This window comes from Strigops habroptila, chromosome 8 (genome assembly GCF_004027225.2).
Source record: "Strigops habroptila isolate Jane chromosome 8, bStrHab1.2.pri, whole genome shotgun sequence".
Classification (NCBI taxonomy): domain Eukaryota; kingdom Metazoa; phylum Chordata; class Aves; order Psittaciformes; family Psittacidae; genus Strigops; species Strigops habroptila.
The window spans coordinates 8,564,829-8,585,746 of record NC_044284.2 but is presented as its reverse complement, the minus strand read 5'-3'; the positions used below and the strand labels follow the sequence as shown (position 1 = coordinate 8,585,746).

At 40.6% G+C, this 20,918-nt stretch overlaps 1 long non-coding RNA gene across 1 annotated transcript in view; it reads left to right on the top strand.

Annotated features, from left to right (window-relative positions):
* Positions 1-25: 25 nt before the first annotated feature.
* The window catches only part of LOC115612022, a 72,911-nt gene continuing 52,018 nt past the window's right edge, over positions 26-20,918 (top strand). Inside the window, exon 1 of the long non-coding RNA XR_003992853.1 lies at positions 26-274. This is a non-coding gene — a long non-coding RNA (uncharacterized LOC115612022). The remainder of the gene's footprint in view (positions 275-20,918) is intronic.

The following is a 20,918-nucleotide window of genomic DNA, read 5'->3' as shown; positions in this document are numbered from 1 at the left end:
GTGTTCCACCTTCTTCATCCTCTTCCTCTGCCCTGACTTTTGTCTGCTTGTCCACAAGATCAGCTCTGATGTCGTGCAGATGACTTTGGACCTACCTTATTGCTATGGACTTGTCTGATGTTCATGGGACTCTTGGCTGACCCTTGTACCCAGCATCCAGCCCACTGCCCTTCTTGCTTGGGCACAACGGGACTGCACCAGTTTGGGGAGGACACTGCCTCTGTTGATGCCTGTGGCTTCCGAATCATCTTTGCGGATCAGTCCCCTGACACTGGTAAGATGTGTACTTACACTCAGACTGATATTTTCTCAAGAAGTTCTCTAATCTTTAAAAAATTTTGCTCTCTGCATTAAATCCATATCTGAAAGAAGTGGTAGATCAAGTATTTCAGTCTACAAAGGAGCTTTTATTCTGCAGTGCACATGTTAGTGCATGCAAAGGTAGCCAGCTGCAGACCGCACTGCTACTTTCTGATTTCTGCCTATGAACTTGTCTCTCATGTGGCCACAAAGCCAAATGTGCAGGCTGCTATCTTCAGGGACCACAGTGAATCTTACCTGACTTATGTCTGGCTCCAAAGTCCACTTAAATAATTATAAATGTCTTGTGGATTGTGTGGGAGCATTTACTGCAGTAAACTATGTACTCTATTGTGCTCTTGAACCAAGACAGTATTTCAGTGCCTACTGCTCCAAGAGAGTAGTTTGGTTGACTGAAATTCCTCTGTTAAATTCTTATCAAACATGTTTGTTTAGATGTATTAGGGAGGCTTTTGACCAAATGTGGCAAGAAATCTATTGTGCTTATTGTCTGTATTTGCTTATTGTTTGTACTTGTGTGGAGCATCTAAGGTAATAGAGCTCTGCTTTAGCTCTTCGCATTAGTAAATAGCAAAAAATATCCACATCAAGCTAAGTGACATTCAGAGTTAGGCTGTGTCTGAACAGCTTTTCAAAGTCAGTGTTCTAATCTTCTAATCCAAACAAATAATCAAAGTAAAAATCCTCTTTCTGTAACTGCTAACCTAAAACACTCAGCCGGACCCCCCTTCTATTAACTTCAGCAAGGGGGAGATGGTCTTCAAAGGTGTTTCAACTTTTTAGATCAGGGTGTTTGGTTTTGCTTTTGGATGGTGGTGTTATTTGGTTTCATTTTATAATATTTAAATCAGATCTTTGCATGAGGCAGACTTGCAGCTACTTACGGGAAAGTCAAAGACTTTGTTAGAGCAGGAAATAGGCCTTTTAGTTCCACATTCAAAGGCACTTTTTAATGTGGCTGCTGAATTGGATTCATCAGAAGTAAAGGCTAATCTTCCCCTTGACATTTATGGAGCTGGTTGATTACTTCTCTTCTGAACCATCTATGTAGAGCATTGCAGGTTTTTATAAATTCTTTCTTGGAAATGCTTTATATTAAGAGGTTTTCCCAATTCCTAATTTAAGTTCTGCACATTCATAATTGAAAGCTTACAAGGAAAAGCATTAAAGAAAAAAAGCTGGCTCAAACCTGGCAGAGCACACTGGGAGAAAAAAGTATCACTGGGGCAAAACCAGCTTAACTGCAGTGGCCAGAATTCTGACCATCATAAATCCACTTCCTGACATTAACTGAAGGCTAATGTGGCAGGAGGGTGAGCTGGCAGCCTGTGCAGCAGCTGGTATTCATGCAGGGCTATGTACTGATATTATTACAATACTTACACTGCACATAGAGGTGGAACTGAACAAGGGGACCCACCACATATTCTTTGCTGAAGAAAAACCTTTTAATTTCTTCTATGATTTACACAATTTATTTGAATTTACTTCTTCCTGGTTTGGAAGTACTCTGGCCCTGTAAGAGGGCTACCTAGGAAAGGGAGATAGTTGTTAGTATATATCGTTAAATGCACATGTATATATATGCGTGTGTTTTATATTAGAATAACAGTAGTAACTGAGGAACCCATGTGAGAGTCCTACCTATATGTCCCACTATTTGAAGACTCTAGTTTGAGTAAGAATTAGTTACTGTACCACAGAGTTGACAACTATGAAGGCAGACATAATAATCATTTCTGTCCCTATTTCTAGGGAAAATGATGCAAAGCAAACATAAGGACTCAGATTTCTGTATGGTACATATCTTTATAGGCCTTGAAAAGGGATCAGATTTTCAAATTAGTTCTCTGCTTTTGAAAACTGGGCATAGCTGTTATACTGCAGGTATTAGATTTGAAGGTTTTCTTTAAATCTTGGCACGTATCTAACGTCAACCAGGCGCTCTCTAAGAAAACAAACTGGCAAACTCCCATCCCAGAGCTTACACCTCAAAATATTCTCCAGTGGTGCTGCTGCAACCCAGAAACAGGCATCTATGGTGGACCTTCTGGCTCATCATGCATAGCCCTCTGCTACTGCCATCAATCCCTTCTAATCCCATCTGTAAGTTTATTGGGCATCATCTTAAAACAAAATAGGTTCCTCCTTCCATTCAAGAAAAATCTAGTTTCAAGCTTGAATTTATCAGTGGTTTATTCATACTTACTTATTCTTGTCAGTGTTGTCCTTTAGGCATAGATAGCTCTTCCCCTTATGATTGCCTTCCTGCTTTCCCAGTCCCTATGTTGGATTTACTGGCAGCGAGTTCAGTTTGGCTTTGCCAAGGTTACATGAGCCTTATTTGGGTCCTCTCTTATCAGCTGACCTCTCCACAGCTCGTTATTCTAAGAGCCCTTCTCCACATCTCTTGCAGATTGAATAATTCTTTCCCCATTTGGGCTGCTCAGGCCCAGAAAATGGTGTTTCAGGCTCTCCTTATCCAAATACTCCATTCAAAAGTGAGAGGTCTAAGTTCGGTTTCCTTCTCTGAGTGAATATGAACAGCTATTTCACATAAACTAGAGACCAAACCATAAGGTATCGTGAGCTGGTTGTATTTTCAATCACTTGTAGATACTATTTCATTCACTAGAAGTTAAATGTTAACATAGGGTGGTGGTATCCCATAGCACTGCTTGAGAGTCTTAAGCATGAGGCTAGAAAGCCATTCTCTTTCCTATGTCAGCAATGTCAAAACTGAGGAGAGCCTCACCTCTCCTTCCTGCAAGACCTAAGTCCTGAAACTGTCGGAAGAGCTTCCTGGTAAATGTGTCTTCCTTTTCCCTCAAGCAGAGGCAGGAACTTAACCTTGCTCTCCCTATACCAAGGAGAAAAGATAGATGCCGTATCAACAGTTTTTCCAGGTTTAATAGCATCAAGAATAACTGAAAATTGAAAATTTCAGTCTGGTCTGGTTTTTGTTTAACCTCTATTAAGCCTGATGCACTGGGGGGAGGGGGGGGAAGGTGGGGAAAAAGTGGTTTGCCCTCTAACAGCCACTGGGAAGACTGGCTTTTTGCTCATCTGAAAGCTGCTTGGTCCCATTAAGAACGGATAAATGGGTGTGAACAAAGATGAAACACAGCTTCAACATTCATACAGTGGAACAATGCAGCCATTTGTTAAGAGGCCTCTTAGCTGGTTAAACACAAATGGTGAGAGTCAGCTCATGTCATTCATATTCTCTTATTATACAGCCTTATTACAGTAGGCGCAACTTACTGGTTTTGCACAAATGTAATCCATGATGACGAACTAGATTTTATTCACTTTGATCAGGGAGAAGACCAGAAGATTTTGGAACAGTATTCCTTTTTTTTCTTTAGCTTTTGGTAAGTAATACATTCCCCTACAAAGTTAGCACCACAGAATTAATAGCACAAGGTCAGAGTTAAACTTGTTATATGAAAATTACACTTGGTAATGATCTGAGCTTTAAAAACTATCTGATACCCATTTCAGAAACGAGACAGCTCAATTCCTTCCTACATTTCATTTGTTTTAAGGCAGAGAATGGAAATGGTATCAATTTTTCTGCCAGCATATTAAAACATGTTTTTATTAACAAGTAATTGCATTGGGTCTTGGAAAGCATTAGCAGCAGCAGCAGCAGAAAATAGTTCTGGAAAGCTGAAAAATGTATTTCAGGTTCCTTTGAATAAAAATGTGAAGCTGATCCAGCAGGGTATTTCCCTTCCCTGAACATAAGTTGGGAGAATTTTACATAGGTTCTACAGCCAGGAGCTACTTTAAATCTCGTTTTGAACTCAAGTAATCTGTTAAATAAGTATTCATTTGGGTGAAAAGACACCCTGTACTTTCCTTTTTAGACAAAGCAGGTACAAAATACCTGAAAGCTTAACAAATTCAAGTGAAAATCAGAGACAAGTCCAGATTTGAGTCCTATGTGGAATCGTTTTACTTCCAGTTTTGGACTAGTAGGGATCAGCAGGGAAGGGGAGACATTGATCTTCCCTATGGTAATTTTTTCAGGGCAGTCTTCTATGTGGATATAGTTATAACCATGTAAAAGTGCCAGTGGATTAGAAGAGAGTCATTGCTACATGAGACTTAAATGTAAGTAAATGAAGTGATCATCTAGCTTGTCAAAAAGAAAACTGAGAAACGACCTTATTACAATGCACAAACATGTTGAAATGAGGGAGAATACCACCTGCCAATAAACTTTTTGGTCTTGCAGTAAAGGTTGGAAGCTAAATTCAGATAAAAATCCATTATAAATGATTTTTAGAGTGAGAATGACTGGGACAGTCTACTGAGGGGTGCAGTGGATTCTGCATCTCTGATGGAGGCTGCATCTCTGGGTGGTGATTGCCTTTGTGAAAGACATGAGGTCCTGAGCTCAGAACAGGGCGAATGTAAGTGTAATAGTCTGAAAATAATCAGGATCCTGACTGGGCATAAAGACAGCCCCTCTTGTATGTAAACAGTCTAAGGGTTACATCTTATGTTTCATCAAGCACGTAGCTGCCATTCCTGCAGCTATGAGATCAATAGCTGTTGTGGCAAATGTGTTATTAAAACTCAGTGACAGGATTATGGCTGTAAGCAGCTGGAAGCTGGTTCTTTGGACAAGGTGTTAAAAATAATGGCTGGGATTTACAGGAGGCCTGCTTGGATCATGAGGCAGAATGTCAAGTAATATTCAGAAGACTTTCCTGGGGAGAGGAGTCTCCCCAGATTGCCTCAGGGAGTTAAAATAAAGGAGGTCCACTTACAGTGATGGTGTTAGTGGGCATAGAGATAGTAACAGCAGTAATTTTAATAGAAATTTATAGATGTGTGATTCAGCAGAATTCAATGGTGAGGTCCACTCTATTACATACCAAAAGAGATTGTGTCAGAATTGTGATTTATACAGAATTGGATTAAAGGGATTAATACAGAATCGAATTGAAATAATGCTTATAGAAACCAAAAATACAAAGGAATAAGGGAGATCCTCCCATTGAGTCACAAGGTTCAGACTAGACCCCCTTGCTTTCCAAACTTACTCTCGGAGAGGAACTTAAGCGTGGCTGGGTCCAGTCTTAGTCTCAGACCTGGCCAGCGGTTTACGGCTAAAGGATTACAAATGTAACTTAGCAGTGGTTTGTATTGTTAAAATGAATCACAACATTTGATTACTGCAGTTAATATACATGCACTTACAATTAAGTATCTAAACTAACACAGCACACTAAGATGGAGATATATGGATATATAGATGTATATACATACATACATATATGTATGTTAAAAATTTCCCTCGTGTGCAATGAAAAGGAATATACTAATACTATACTCACATCAGCTTTCTCAGCATTCCTCAGTGGGTGAAGGCTTGGGTGTCAGTGAGCAACAGTAACAACCCAGGCAGATAATTCCCCTATTTTATAAACTTGAGAGTTTATGGGCTCTGAGGGGCATCCCACTCAGAAGGAGATATGTGGTCACAGCTCGCTGTGGTCCAGGAGAGCTCAAAGAGACTTTCTCTTGGGACCCCTATTTATAGAGTTGTAAGATGATTTGCTTTAGTCAGTGTAAATTTTCATCCTGGCCTCAAATCTTTGTCAGGGAATCTGCAAAGGACTCCTGATATGGTGAGGGAGTATCCAGCCCTTCCTGTTATCTGTGTGGTCCTTCCTGCCCTTGTGAGGTGATTAGAGTTAATGGTCAGGGGGTGCCAAGCCATCCAACTCCTTGCATTTATGCAGAGGCTGACAGGAATTCTTGGGAAAGCAGGTGGGTCCAGGAGAGAGAGGGAGGGATGTACCACCACAATCACCTATCCTTTCCTTTTATTTCTTTCAATCAAAGTTCATGTAGCGATCTCTTTGAAAAGAGCAAGTGACTGGCTCAGTCCAACCCTTCTGAATCGTAATGGTAAGCCGCTCACTGACCTTGGCAAAACCAGAATGTCATCCTCGCTTTTTAAAAGGAAAGAAGGATGTCCCAACATAACCAAAACATTCAGTAAGCTTGTAAGGCCAAGCTATCCCATGGGAACAGTTTTCTCCTTTATCTCCTCTTTCTCCATCCAAAGGTAAGATTTTCTTTTAAAAGCCTCTGCAGACTGCTGCAGCAATTTTGTGATTTGAGGCTAGAAGGAAGCTGGAGTTTTCTAAGGGAATAAAAAAGCAGTTTGGTTAGAACATGGCAAACCTCCCAATAGCTCTTAAAATAGGTCTTTTGGGAAGTGTTTATATCACCCAATGGCACAGCTAGGACCTTGGGCATCTGGATGACCATCCATTCATCCTTAGATTTCTTTATGTTATAATGACAACAGTGAAAAAGTTGGAAGCCAGGGCTCAAACCTTTCAGACTCCAGGTCTTTTTTTCACCTGTTCTTACAATGAAGCACGTTCACATTAAGGCTCATACAGGAAAATAAGCGGGTGATGAAAATGTACCTTAGCCCTGGAGTTTGTGGTGGAATTTAATGAACTTTACTCCACAATCTGGCTGCATGTGTGTGGTTCAGTGTGTGGGTCCTTCAGTCTGGTGGCTCAGCTGGAGCGCCTGGAATTGGCAAGTGGGCACAATGAGTTCTGAACAGACCATGTTGTTTAGGGAATAAGCTGGACTTCATGTCCTTCTCATTCACTGGAGCAGCACATGTTCCTTGGCCACCAAATGCTGGCAAGACGTTTGTGAAGGATACAAAATGAGGAGGGTGGAAGAAAAAAAGATGTCTCTTAAAAGAGACAGATGGAAAATTTTATATATTGAAAAAAGATGTTTGTTTGGTGGAAAATGGGCTCTTAAGTCTGTTTGTTATTTTTAGCCAATAATGCACTTGATGAAAGAGTGTTCTTGATAAGGAACAGGCTCTGATGGGAGGGAGGGAGACAGGACTACGGCAGGTAGTTATTAAAGCCAGTTTGGTTGGCAGCTGTAAAAGTAAATAGTAGTGCTGCTCTTGGTTAACAAGCAGCAAATGGAGGGATTGAACAAACTTTCAGATCATTAAACAAACGTAAAGTTCAGTCAACATCAAAGTATGGTTGGGGTTTAATTTGTACTTAAAAGAAAGGCAAAAAAACACCAAACCTGGGACTAAATATTTCTGCAGGTCTTGTGCAGTCTTCATCAGACCTGCCTGGGAGCAAGACTGGTACCATAGAGAGGAAGGTTCTGTGTAACTCCTCTTTTCTGTGGGTAGGTCTGCAGTGATATCTGTCTCCTTGGACATCATTTCTTCACCCAGGTTTCACCTTTTCTGTAAAATCCTGTCATTCAGGTAGATGGGGACAGGAATCTATTGCTCAGGCAAAGAGCTGCGGCCGTTGGATTACCCTGAAAGCATGCCTCAGTCAGGCATCGTGCCCCCATACCCAGCCTATTTCCATTGGAAGGCAATGAAAGGACCACAGTCAGTAACATTGCCTAAGAAGTTTATTATTGGAAACAGGATGATGTTGATAGAAAATAAATGAAAACTTTAAAAATCAAAGGTTGAACAAAATCGCAACTCAGGGCTGTTAGTGACTTTTGTGTGATTCAATGTTACCCGTACCCCTAAACTTAGTCTCATGTGGGCACAGACTGTGTGCTTGCCTCCTCTGCCCAGGGATGAATTTGAGTCCGTAGTCTTCACATTTACCCATTCTAAATGTGAACAGAAGTTCTGTAACAGTTTCTTCATTGCAGTCTAAAATAGAAGAAAGCTCATTATTTACATACAGCATCAGACTTCCCCTTGATGTTACACGGGCACTTTGTGCTCTTTCACTTGCACTAAAATCTGTCTAAGACCCAGAGACTAATAGAGGGAGAAAATAGTAAAGCTGTTGTGTAACTTACTGCTGAAAAGAAGTTTGTTATTAAGATGCTTTAGTACTTTTTTTAATAGCTTTTTTGTAATTCAAATGTTCAGTAGCAAAGCCTGTGGAACCTTGTGTTATTAATCACCCTGAGTATCCAAACTTTCTTTTATTTTTAAATACTGGGTCTTTTAGCTATTTGGAAAAAAACCATAAATATGTGATTTAAGGGGCAGGGGGAACCAGTCGTCTACAACAAAGGAAAAAAGCCCTACAACGTAAAAAGAAAAAGAAAGGTAAAGACATGATTTCCCCTCACACTTGTACGGAAGGATGGCCATCTGATTACTTAGAGCTTTCAGATGGCTAGATCAGCCTGTGCTTGGGGTTTTTATCTTTTTTCTCTCTTCTCTCTCCTGCCTCTTGCCCATTACAGAGATGAGGGAAATCATCCAAATAGAAATCCTAGCACTAGTAGTAATCAAAGAACTATTCTGTTCTTATTTCAGAATCAAGTAAAAATCATTGTTCTTCCCCCACCACCACCTGTTCTCTCCTCTTGATGTAATGCATTATGGCCACCTCTTAGGTTCTTGTTCATTTTGGGGTAGATCATGATTTAGGTGACTGATTGCAGGGAGGAGCAGGAGTTCCCCTTTCTGCGCACAGTGGATGCACACCCAGGACAGGAGTCTCACAGCCAGTTTTAGCCAGCAGCAGTGATTTCTCTTCCTCTCGCAGCAGCGAAGAATCACTGGGGGGGTACCGTAAGGTTGCTCTGTGGGGCTTGGGCTGGGCTGTTGCCACCGAGCTTACCAAGGCTGCCCTCTGTTTTGTCATGACTCATGTTCCTCAGCCCACTCTTTTTTGCCTGTCTTCTGTCTCACTTCTTACACTCAAAATCACACTGCTTAGTGATTATGGTTTTCTTTGCAAGATAATCTAAAGTGTTCATTACTATTTTGTCTATTCCATTACCAGTTACAAGCCAAAAAGAGCACTGTCGCACCTGAGCAAGGCCTAGAATTAATAGGTTCAAAAGCAGCAGGTCCAGGAGATTCTGTTGAAGTAATTATGCCCCAACATTTCCTACAGGATAGAATTGAGGAAGATGGTGGCAGCTCCTATGGTTTGCAAGGAAGTTGAAAAACTATTTGTGCAAATTCTCGGGGCTAAATTTGGTCTGTTAGGGCTGGGTTTGAGGCCACTCCTCCCTAATTTCTAGTTCAGGACTGTGTTTATTATCTTTCAGCAACTGCACAGCAGTCAGCCCTGGAGACTGAAGAGAATAATCATTGTGTTTTGATCCTCAGCTCCTTTTCAGAGCTAATAAATAAGTTCATTTTTATTTATGGTTTATGCTGGTTTATGTAACAGTTCAGAAGCCCACACCATTCAAAGGTGCATTTCATTGGCACGGATAATTAGCAAACATTACCCCAGCACTATAATTTGCTGTTTGTTTTCCCTTTGAAGCAAATAGATATAAATTATTTTAAAGGGTAAACCTGTGCAAGAGAAAGCATTCAGGCACCCAAACACCACCTTCTGGCAATTAAAGAGATATTATTGGCATCAACAAGATTATTGTCATGTTTAAACTATACAGCTGCTTATGACTACAGTGCTCTTCTGGAAAGGCAGCTGATCACCAGCATGCCTGGCCAGCAAGCTCTGGGCTGGGCTAGGAATTGCCTACTGCTATGGCAAGACTGGTTATCTTGGAGGTCTTTGGCTGGGTTTATCTCTTGGTGCACTATTATTGTATTTTCAAGTCAGCCTGTGTGCCTTGAGCCGAACTTGCAGCCTGCCTTGCCTGCATATTGCAGTGGGGCAGCCAGATGGGAATTGTTAAATGAAACAGCTTTTCAAAACTGAAGTTGTTCTGTAGGAATGCAGTGAATTCGGTGAATTTCTAGGAGGCCATGCAGCTTGTGATAGGCTCTTGCTGGTCCCCACATGCCAGCCTGGTGCTTGAGTCAGGATGCTGCAGCGCTCCTGACCCCAGAGCAGGACTGCCCTGGCTCCCCAGTCTGAACCCGGAGGGTCACTCCACAATGGCTGGGCAGTGCTGCACTGGGAAGACAGAGGCTAAGCCTCGGAAGTCCTAAGCCCAGCCTTGGATTATCTAAGCATTGGAGACCCTATTTTACTGGGCTTGTCTCAGATTTTGGCATCCAGAAACCAGGTCTCAGCTAAGCCTTGGGATGTGCTTTAAGTTTCAAAATTGAAAAAAAAAAGAAGTGTGTTGTAGGTGAAATTTATTGGGTTTTCTCTGCTGTGAGAGACATCAAAGCTTCTGTCTTGTTCTGAAAGAGAACAGTTTCTCTACCTTTAAAGCAGTTTTGGACTTCACACTGAACAGACTTACAGCTTTCCTGTTTCTATGAATCTATAGAGAGGTCAGTGGCCCCAGCTCTGATGCTGCCCCACAGTTCTACTCCCCAGGATAGAGCAGCAGAGCCCCTCTGCTGCTACAGCACCACTGCCCATGAGAGAGACTGTCACCACTGTTTACACAGTTTTAGGTGAACCAGGAAAGAGACAGTAAGACAGCTTCCAGGCTCATTTATAATTACGCAGTGGGAAGGAAATTAAAATGACAGTATTTAAGTTTTTGCTCTCTTCTGGTTACATTTAGACAAGGGGTTCACACTTGGCAAAGTCAAAGTAATAAGCCAAGTACAAAACCTCAGACAGCCCCATTTCTTGTTGCAAAGCATTGTCAGTGGGCTGTTCAGTCCCTCTTCTCCCTTATACAGGTATGCCATTCGTTTTATTAGTCCCTTGTGAATTCTGTGGCAGATAATGACATAATTGAACTTAAACAAACTAGACGAGACTCTGCTATGGTCTAGTGAACATTTATGTCACTCGAGCACCAGGAGACCTCTGGAGAGGTTTGGGGATTTGTTTTTCTTTTCTTTTTTTTTTTTTCCCCTTAAATACTTCCAAAAAATCAAATGTCAGTGACATTTTCTGTAGCAAATAGTTCTAATGGACCTGCACAGAGATTTGGGTGGGCATCTGCTTTTTGTGTGCAAGAAAGAGATGGGATTAGTTTTACCCAAAAAGCAGAGTCACAAAGGTCCCCCACAGGCATCTCAGGAAATGCCAATTCTTCCAGACTCAGGTGGATAAAACATCATGACACAAATGGTTACATTCAAAGGAATATCTCCTTCACAGAGAGTAATTGTTTTTTCTTATATATATTATAATGCCAATGGATTAACAATCTATTACTTAGATTGAGAGAGGTGTATGTATAGCATGTTATATGTTGTTCAGGTAATTGGGAGGGGAGAGCATCTGTTGTGTGGGAAATTGCCTAAGCTGCTGGTGAAGTAGGGCCACCTTCTTGGCTGCGTAAATGTGTGTGGTTACAATTTAGGGCAGGAGAAATATGGCTGCATTTAGTTGGCATTGAGTTGAGCTTTGCTCTGAACAGGCATTTTATGGAAAACAATGTAAATGGTGGCGAGCTTGTTCTGATGGGGCTTCTCATTCATAGGCAGTTCTTACTGGCATCTGCAGTACCCAAAGGGCTTCCTTCTTGTCCACAGTAGCACGAAGACTAAAATGAGTCTGCTCAATGGCTGAGGTTGACCCTGAGCATGGAGAATCAATCCTAGACTGACTTCAGCTTAGGGCTGAAGCATCCTGGAGATACAACCAACCTGTATTCCCTGTGACACTGGCCTCCTGGTAACTGTGGGATTCTTTCTAGAAAGTGTTTAAGCTTTTGCCAAAACCACACTGCAGGAGGGCACTAGACTGTAGTAGGCTCCAAGGAGATGTTACAGTTAATCTTACGTCTAAATTGTTAGAAAAATTAGCATTTAAGAAGGCCTTGTGCTTTTTAGTTTCTTTTCTTGCTTTCATTTTCATTTCAGTGCACTAACCTTCGTTAGGTGGCTAGGACCAGGCATGGAGAATCACCTCCCTGTATGATTCCGTTAGCTGAGGCCCTCTCCCTCCGCATTAAACATTCATGGTATTTAGAATAAATGTTGCATGCATTCTTCTGTTGGAATAAGCAGCAAACTTCCTTAGTGAAGTAGTTAGGATGTGGGTCACAGGTTTTTATATAGCAAGTCAGACGTTATTTAACTTTGCACAAATCCTATGCTAGGCCTTTTATCAAGAAAGTCCATTTGTTTTTAAAAACCCTTAATCAATAAATCCTAATTAAAATCATATGTCAGATAACTGGTAGTCCTTAAGATTTTTGGTTTTATACCCAGGAGGCTTCTAGCTTACTGATGACATAAGTGTATTTATTTACTGACTAGATCAATAGCCTGCTCAGTAATTGTTTTTTGCCAAGGTTACAGGCATTTGGCTGGAAATAATTAGAACTGTTTGTGATGATGGATTTTTCTGAAACTTGCTGTAATACCTGAAGAAACTCCTGCCTGGGTGCCTTGAGGCTCAGACAGAGCTGTGTTTAGTTTCATGTGCAGCACTGTCCTCCAAGCCCTGTCTAATAAATAGAGTCTGTTTAATTTTCTATGACCTGGCTTCCAAAACTTGCCATCCACAGGGCCACAGTATGTGCCCTAAAGCTCATACGTAGAATCATATCACATTTACAGCATTTCCAGTTTTATATGTGGGGATATTTGTCTGCAGTGGTCAGTGGGAAACATTGAGGTTTGGCAGTGGGCTTTGATCCCAGAAACTTTGGAGCTTCTGGCTTATGGATGAGCTCTGGATGGGGTTATATGACATTGCAAGGACTTTAGGGGGGATAAAGATCATCTTCTTTCATTTACAACGTTTCTTAGCTGTCCTGTGTGGGCCTTAATAAGGGGTGATTACACTGTTCCCTGGAGTCAACGTACAGAAGATGGCAAAAGTGATTAAAAAGTAAGTACTGCTGTGAAGCAGCGTATACTTTTGTCAGCAAGTATCAGTGTGAATAGTGAGGATGGCTGGTAACTCCCTGCAGTGCTGTCAGAATGATGCCATCAGCAGCAGAGATCTGAGCTCTCCCAGGCCACTGTGAGGAGTGACAGTCTGTCTATGAGAAGCAAAGAATCTGGAGAAAATGGAAAATTTAAATAGCAGTTCGTCTTTATTTTATGACAAAGAGGCTCTAAGAGGCTCTAATAAAGATTAGATGCTTCTCTGAACTGTAGTTCCAAAAACCTCTTAAAACCAGCAAAGTGACTAAGAATACATTTGGTTTAACCTTAAACACACAAATACTTCCATTTAATTTTTTTTAGGGCTAACTAATGTGCACTGGATTTTATTTTCTTTTCCTGGATGAGGTTCCTTCGTTGTTAATTCCACAGTACTTTGTCACTCAGTGAGGCTCACACTTGAGACCTCCTTCTATTGTCCTTGCAATATACTGGGTCAATGAGGTCCCTTTTCAGTAATGGCTGAGCAATGAATCTCCACTAGTCAGAGGTTGTTATGCTAGCACATGCCTTCGTCGTGTTGCACAGCTCAGTAATAAATACATCTGACTGCTGCATCCCATCCTTTTCCCAGGGCGTCTGTTTGCCTTTGTGCACAGAAGCCAGCTATACATATTTATTACTGGATGGAACAATAATTAGGAAATCTTTCATTTCAGTTACGCTTTTTACACTGTTGCTTGCTGTTGTGCACAAATATATTGGGGAGTAAACACAACTTGATTACAATGACAAAAAGAAGGAGAAGAAATATCTGTTTTCAGTAAGGTTATAGTCTCAAAACTGATTATAGTGATAGCTTTTATCATGCTCTTTCTTCATCCCTTTTCCCGTAGGTTAAGACTCAAGTCATTGATGCAATATCCCAGAAATAACATTTCAGTTTATTCCCAGATGGCATCCTCAGCTGTGTATTTGGAGCCACTTGCACATAAATTACAGGGAAGGCTTATAGGAGCATAAAGTATTTTCAGTAAAACTTAAAACCTTTGACTTTTAAGCTTGCTCATGACAAACATCCCAACTATGTAAAAACTAGAGCACATCCTCAGAGAACAGAATGAGTCTTCATAATAATTTAAAAAGAAAGATATCACAGATGGGATGGTTAGAAATGAGCATCCTCCTGAAAGTGAGTGTAAAATGGCATCCAAGTGAGTAGTTGACTTTCACAGATTCAACCCTGGCTTTTAGTGTGTCCTTCATTAAAACTGGAGGGTGAAGCATAGATTTTATGCTTAAAGCATGTAAGTATATATGCACACATGTATTCTCACACTTGCATAAAGGAATTTATGTGAAAATGTGTTCTTCAAAAGAATTTTAATACCTTCAACAGGAAAAGCCACCAGGTTCTTGAATCATCTTTCCGTGACAATATCATAAACTTAAAGAACTACTTAGACTAAGTGCTTGCTTTTACTTGGCTACATTTAGGTAGGATGATCCACTCTTAAGAGCCAGATTTGCATAGCAAGACAATGGCAGTTAAGCATCTAAATGCCTAGAGCAGATTTTCCAACTTCCTTACCTGACAGAACTGTCATCGATCTCACTGCAAGATGAATTCTAGGAAATCAAACTCCATTTGTGGATACAAAGCATGTTGCAAAAACATAGCCCTGAAGTTTAATTTAAATAAGAACAACCATGTGGCATCCAACTGGTATTCTAAGTCTGAAAATGGACAATAGCATTTGCTTAAGGGAAAGAGTGTAAGCAGCAAGGGAAAATGGTATGATCCTTCCCTAGGCACAGCCTCCTAGCTCACCGAGCTCTCTAGGCATTTCTTTGTACTCAAGGCTGCACCTAGACCACTTTATGCTTAGCAACTACTGATGGGTCTGCTTTCCATGAATTTTTTGAGGCCATTTGCACTTTTGCTCTCTAATATACTATGGTGATGATTTCCGTAGTATAGTTAATATTTGCCTTCTTCAGTGTGAGAGCCTGATAAAGGTCTGCTCAGTGGAAGAGACATGGTGGGAGCATAGTTAGTACAACCTTGCTGGAAGTAGATTGCCACAGAAGTGTACTAGGGAATCTTTAGTTAGGGTCATTCTACAATATATAGACCAAAAGCAATGCAATAATTTTTTCTTGAAGTAGAAATGGAACTTTATGTGCTTTGAATGTGTGGCTCAAGTAGGGAGAGACAATCTTTCTTTCACCACTTTAGTTGAGTTAAATATTTTCTCTGAAGTTTTGCTTGGCATGTCTCAAGTTACAAGATTGTTTCATAAAAGCTGATGCAGTCAAACTATCCAACCATTGCTTGATGCTCCTTGCTTTCAGAGAGTCTCAGGCATGCTCATGGGAGCATGCCTAGTAAAAGGGATGCTTTCTCCAGTTAACCAGAAAATAGAAAACCAAGGACAACCCTTCCAAAACCAGCATCAACTTCACAGAATGACAACTTGCATATTTGGAAGGCACTGCATTTTGTGTGTCTGTGGAACTGGCAGAGTCGAACTAATAAATAATCATAAATTGGCTTGTGAATGGTTTTTCATCTTTGCATTCACTGTAACTCCTGCTGGCTTGGTGGCAAACAACTGAGCTTTGATACCGTCATGAGACCCTGTGCTCTGCAGCTCTCCGGGCACAGACCGATGCACAGGCACTCTTGTTCTCCAAGTCTTCAGGTTTATTCCTTGGGTTCAAACAGTTTGTCTGGCAAAACTTTTCAGAAACTGGCTCCTTTCCCTCTCAGGTTATTAGCCTTCCTTCAGATAATGTGTTCAAGAATTCATGGGTTGGGAGAAAACAGGCCACAGTCTGAGCAGAATGTATCTGCACCATTCCCTTTGCATTTTAAACAGTGCGAGAGCTACGCGTGAATCCTTGTTTCTGTTTCTTCCTTATTCAGATGCACCAGTAGTTGATCCTCACCCTCTAAGCAGACCAGGACATGTCCTCTCTGCTCCCATCTCTTTCTGTACAACTCTGGGTTTGGGTGCAGGTTTCCATAATAGTAGTAGAGCCCTTTGTAAAGACAGTTTGTCTGCTCTGTCAAAGGACTTCGCTCTCACTTTTTACTCTCAGGCCAGCAATTAAGTTTTCCGTCAGGAGATGAGCTGCTCACTTGCCCACCTGAGATTTGCTCTGGGCAGTAGCCAGTTCTTTGAACAAAAACATTTCTTTTTGTCTATAAGCTTATCAAGGCTTTACAGCCCTCCACTGTGAGTCTTGTGCAGAGGAGGTGTGTCCCTCCTGGCACTGCCAGGGATCTCGGGCCAACTGGGTTTCCAGAGGTACTGATGGAGGAGTAGATTTTGCACTCAAGGATGGCTGGGCACAGGGTGAAGGGCAGAAGAAAGCAGTGTAATAGATGGAGAACAATGCATACATATGCAGAAATGTACAGTCACTGTTTGTACTTCCACTGGCGTTCATTTCTTAAAAAAGAGCATCTGTTTCATAGCAGCAATTTGCTGTGATAACATTGCTGAGCGGTTTTGTGCTAACTCATTCTTCAAAACTTTACCCTGCACCATCCCATTAGATGGACTGAGACAGTTCCTGTGAGCTCACACAGCACTAATGTAGGCTGGGCTGGCGTGAAGGTGTGCAGGGCAATAGCAAAAGGGAGTACACAATCTATACAGCAACAAATGAATTCATTTGCTACCAAAAGCAAAGTGCAAAGAACTTCTGTTGAGCAGGTGTAAGGAAGCATTTAGTACCTTGCCCTTTGGAAGTCCAGATGAAAAATACTATAAACATCCAACTTAGTGTCATTCTGGTCCAGCATCTGTCTCTGGCAGAGAAGTTGGATTTTTCCCTGAAATCTGTTCTTGTTACCATATTAGATCCCTTCCCAAGCAGAATGCGGATGAGAGCACTAAAACTGTTTGGATTTGTATCTGTCACAGAATGGGTGTCATCCCAGTGAATTATCATTTATGGATACTAGAAAGATCTGAATAAACCCGAAGTAATCTCAGAAATAAGAAGGGATATGCAGCTGGTGTCCTTTGTAACCTACTGTAGTGAGCTCAGCTACTGCTTTTTAATACTGAATATTCATGAAGTCATTAAATGAATAATTGGGATACATTTACACTTTATTACTGTTATGGGATAGCCTGGGCACCTTAATAAGATGCTGATGATTCATTTTGGCATGACAGGAAGAGGGTGCAGAGGGAATTTGTCAGTATGACTTGCTAATGCAAAAATAATTGTTCCATTTTCCAACTTTAATGTCGAGAAAGACACTGATGTTTAAAAGTGAATCTGCCTAATAGTCCCTTTTGCTATGTATTAGAGATCTGTACAGAACCAGTGCTCTGCAGCTTGCTGTTTCTATTTCTGCAGTAACTGAAGAACTGAGGAAAAGGAGGTAGAAATACTCCCACTTCCCCCAAAACTCAGAAATTACTAAGAGCTCCTGTATGTCACAGATCAATTCTGATGCACTTGATAAATGAGGAGGATTCGATAAATAATATGATTAGAACGTAGTAGCGATGGAAGGAGCTTTTCATTACACTGAGACCTTGACTCTTGAAATATAATGAAGCTTTTATGGGTCAATTTAATTATATTTCAGCTATGCAAACATTTACTATGGCTACATATTGAAAAGTTACATCCCCTACTGTAGGTCAGCTCCATGAATATATGTGCTATAAAGATACAAAAATATTTATAAAGGTAGTAGAAATTAAAATTGAAATGAAAACTAGGTTGAAAACCTGGATTGACTCAATCCAGTGTGCTTATTTCTGTGGTTTTTAATCATGGTCATCTCCCATGTGGTGTCTTTCCTTTTACTAACATTGATGTCCTTCTTGTTATGAGATGTGCTAGCTGGCATCACAGATCTTGTATTGGGCAGTGTGTTGAATCTGAGGCTGACCTGTCCACCTGCACAGGACTTGTGTTTGCCTCCAGAAGCTCATGGTGGGTCTGTGTCTCATCCTGTGTCCGTTTCTTGATTGTAGAGGGCAAGAAAGATGCCACTGGAAGAAGGTGGCCTTGGCAGTGTATATGTCCGTGGGGAGCTTCCCCAAGATCTGAGAGTTGTCAGAAGGTGAACATAACAGACATAACACAGAAATAAAGGCATATGCAAGCCTTCAGGCAGCTCATCTACAAGAATTTCCAGACCATGTACTCTACATCTGGCAGACGGTTCCCATTATATGTCTTTGATAAATAGTGCTTATTAAAGAGTTAGAAATTTCTCTTTCCCCAGAGAAGCTGTTTCATACATTTTTCAATCTTTAAGCGAAATGAAAAAGTTTAATGAAAAAGCCCCCATTCAGCCTCCCCTAGTGAGCCTCCAGTCAAGATTTGCCTGAGTATATAAATTCTTAATTTGCTGTAGATAATGTCTATCAAATGATAGTACCAGGAGCACAAGTGGAAATTAAAGAGCATCAGACTTGGAACAGACGTTATTAAGCACTTTTTCATGAAAAGAAACATTAGTGTGTTGACTTAAGGCAAGGCTGTCAAGGCAAGAGAAGCCAACTCAGGTCATACAGAAAGGCTTTAGAAGGCTGCCTTCTGCAACAGGTCAGCCATGCAGGTGTATCTGGCAGAGGGTGTGATGCTCCCTTTCACTGGGTCCCAATGTGAAGTGTAGTTAAATACCCTCGTGAGAATAAAGGCACGTGTTGCATTGTATCACATCTACAGAGCATTGTCACACCTCAGAAAGGGGCAGGTTCCCCATGCGTGACAGGAATATCTGAAGCGTTGTCTGAGCTTCTTATGTGGAGACTTTCAGGGATACAGAATGGGTTTTTACATTTAGGTTGTTTAGTTAGCTATGTTGAGAGCCTAAAATAGGGGTTCTTTCCATCTTCCCTTCTCCACTGTTGATGGCTCTCACGTGTGAAACGGCAGTGGTGTTACAACTTATAAATACAAGATTTCTGAAGGAGTTTTTAATCTGTGTTGTTTTGGAGAGGGGATCTGTACAGCTTTTCCAGACCATGAAAAAAATGGCCTAGAATGTGATGTGTTTTGATGAATACCTAAAAAAGCACAAAAGAATGTAAGAAAATAATAATAAAATCCTTCTTGTCATCTAGTGAGGCTCACCAACAGCACTTCTGTGGTTTTGCACAAGGCTTAATATCTCATAGATGAGGAAATGGAGGCTAGCAAGAGGAAAGCAACTTGCCATGTTCAAATAATGAACCAGTGGATGAACAGGGGATAGAGTATAGGTCTTGATTCAGCAATCCAGCTGGGAGGCCTCAGGCCAGAAGAAGAGAGTTGGCAATTAGCATTTTATCAGTTAGAACATGTCATTTTTTTCCCCTCATATATTTAGGAAAAGGGATACTTCTTTTTAGATTCATTTTTCATTGTTCTTTTTTTGTATGACATGAATATTTCTTTAGGGGATCAAGCAAAGAACTATGAAATACTTGATCTGAAACAAAACATCATGTTTTCTTAGGCCAGTTACTGTAACAGCATATTGAAATGGAAACTGGAACTTCTGACTTGCTTTGAAAAGAGGTATTTTTGAGTCTGGCTTCCTGAGCTTTGAGTCTGGCTTCCTTTTGCTATATCCTGAAAAATGGCTGATTATGTGTGTGCTCACCTGTACACGATCCTGTCTGTGCTCAATCGCTTTTGAACCATGCATCTTTCAGTTGAGAAAATTTGACTGACCTCCCTACAATATATCAGTCAAGTGGGCAAATACGGTCCTTGTTTTGACGTTTGGCAAAATAATGGACAGCGCTGAATCCTGTGCCTGCTTGTTCCAACATCTTCCTTATACTGCAGCTGAAATTAACCTTAAGGGAATCTCTCCTATTTCCAAATGAAAAGAAAATCTTCATATTTTGCAAATGCAGCTATTGTTGTGGCTCTAATCAGAGAAATCCTTTTGAAGTGAATTCCCAATAAAGCAATAAAGCATACTGCTTAATAAGTTTACAGTGCAAAACTTATTTGACAATGCAATAAAATAGTATTTCAATCACAGAACAGATTCAAGGGTACTTGTTAAATGAGGCAGTGTTTCCTCTTTCCAGAAACTTCAGTTCTAATTTAGATGCAAGCTTGTTCAAAAAATACAGGTTTGGTGCAAGGTTATCCTTGTGAGAAGTTCCCAGCAGGGACTGTAGAAGCGATTATTATTTCTGGGCTACCAGTAATTTCTAGTGTAACGTCTCATGATGGAAGAAAGCTTCAGCACTGGAAACATTCATGGATTGAATTTAGTTTTAAAATGTCTATTAGTAACTTTGAAGTGATTTTTCTGGGGGCAGATCAGGTTTGTCAACAATATACTTGCATGTTTAAGACAAACATCGTAGCAGTAGAAAACTTATTACTATCATCTGGATTTTTTTAAATAAAATATTCATAAAGCCAGATCTGAATTTCAAAAAGAAAAATAGCCTTTAAATTCTGAAGTAATATATTCTCGCATCTCATTAAAAAGCAGAAATCTATCTTGGATCTTATATGCTCTTCCTCATTACAAGACTATTTATATAACAGTCTGATAGACATCAGCTCTTCTTAGGCTTACAGCCCTTGACAATCATATAAAATACTTTCCTGGCTGTTTTAGCCTATATATCTAATTTTTCATTATTTATGACATACACCAGCTTGACTCTCAAGGTCGCACTCGCAGAGAAGTCGAAGCACGTTTCTCTTTAGGTTTTGTTATATCTCAGAATTCCAATCAGCTGAAGGAAAAAACAGTACAGAAAATACAGTGTAGGCAATCAAGAACATAATATGGCTTAGCTAAATGCTTTTCAAGGGTGGAGAGTTACTGGGGAGCTTTTTAGATAACACTTTGCCTTAATGGTACATTTAACTAATGCCAAGTTGCAATGGGGCTCAAGTGAAAGTCTGTGTGACATGC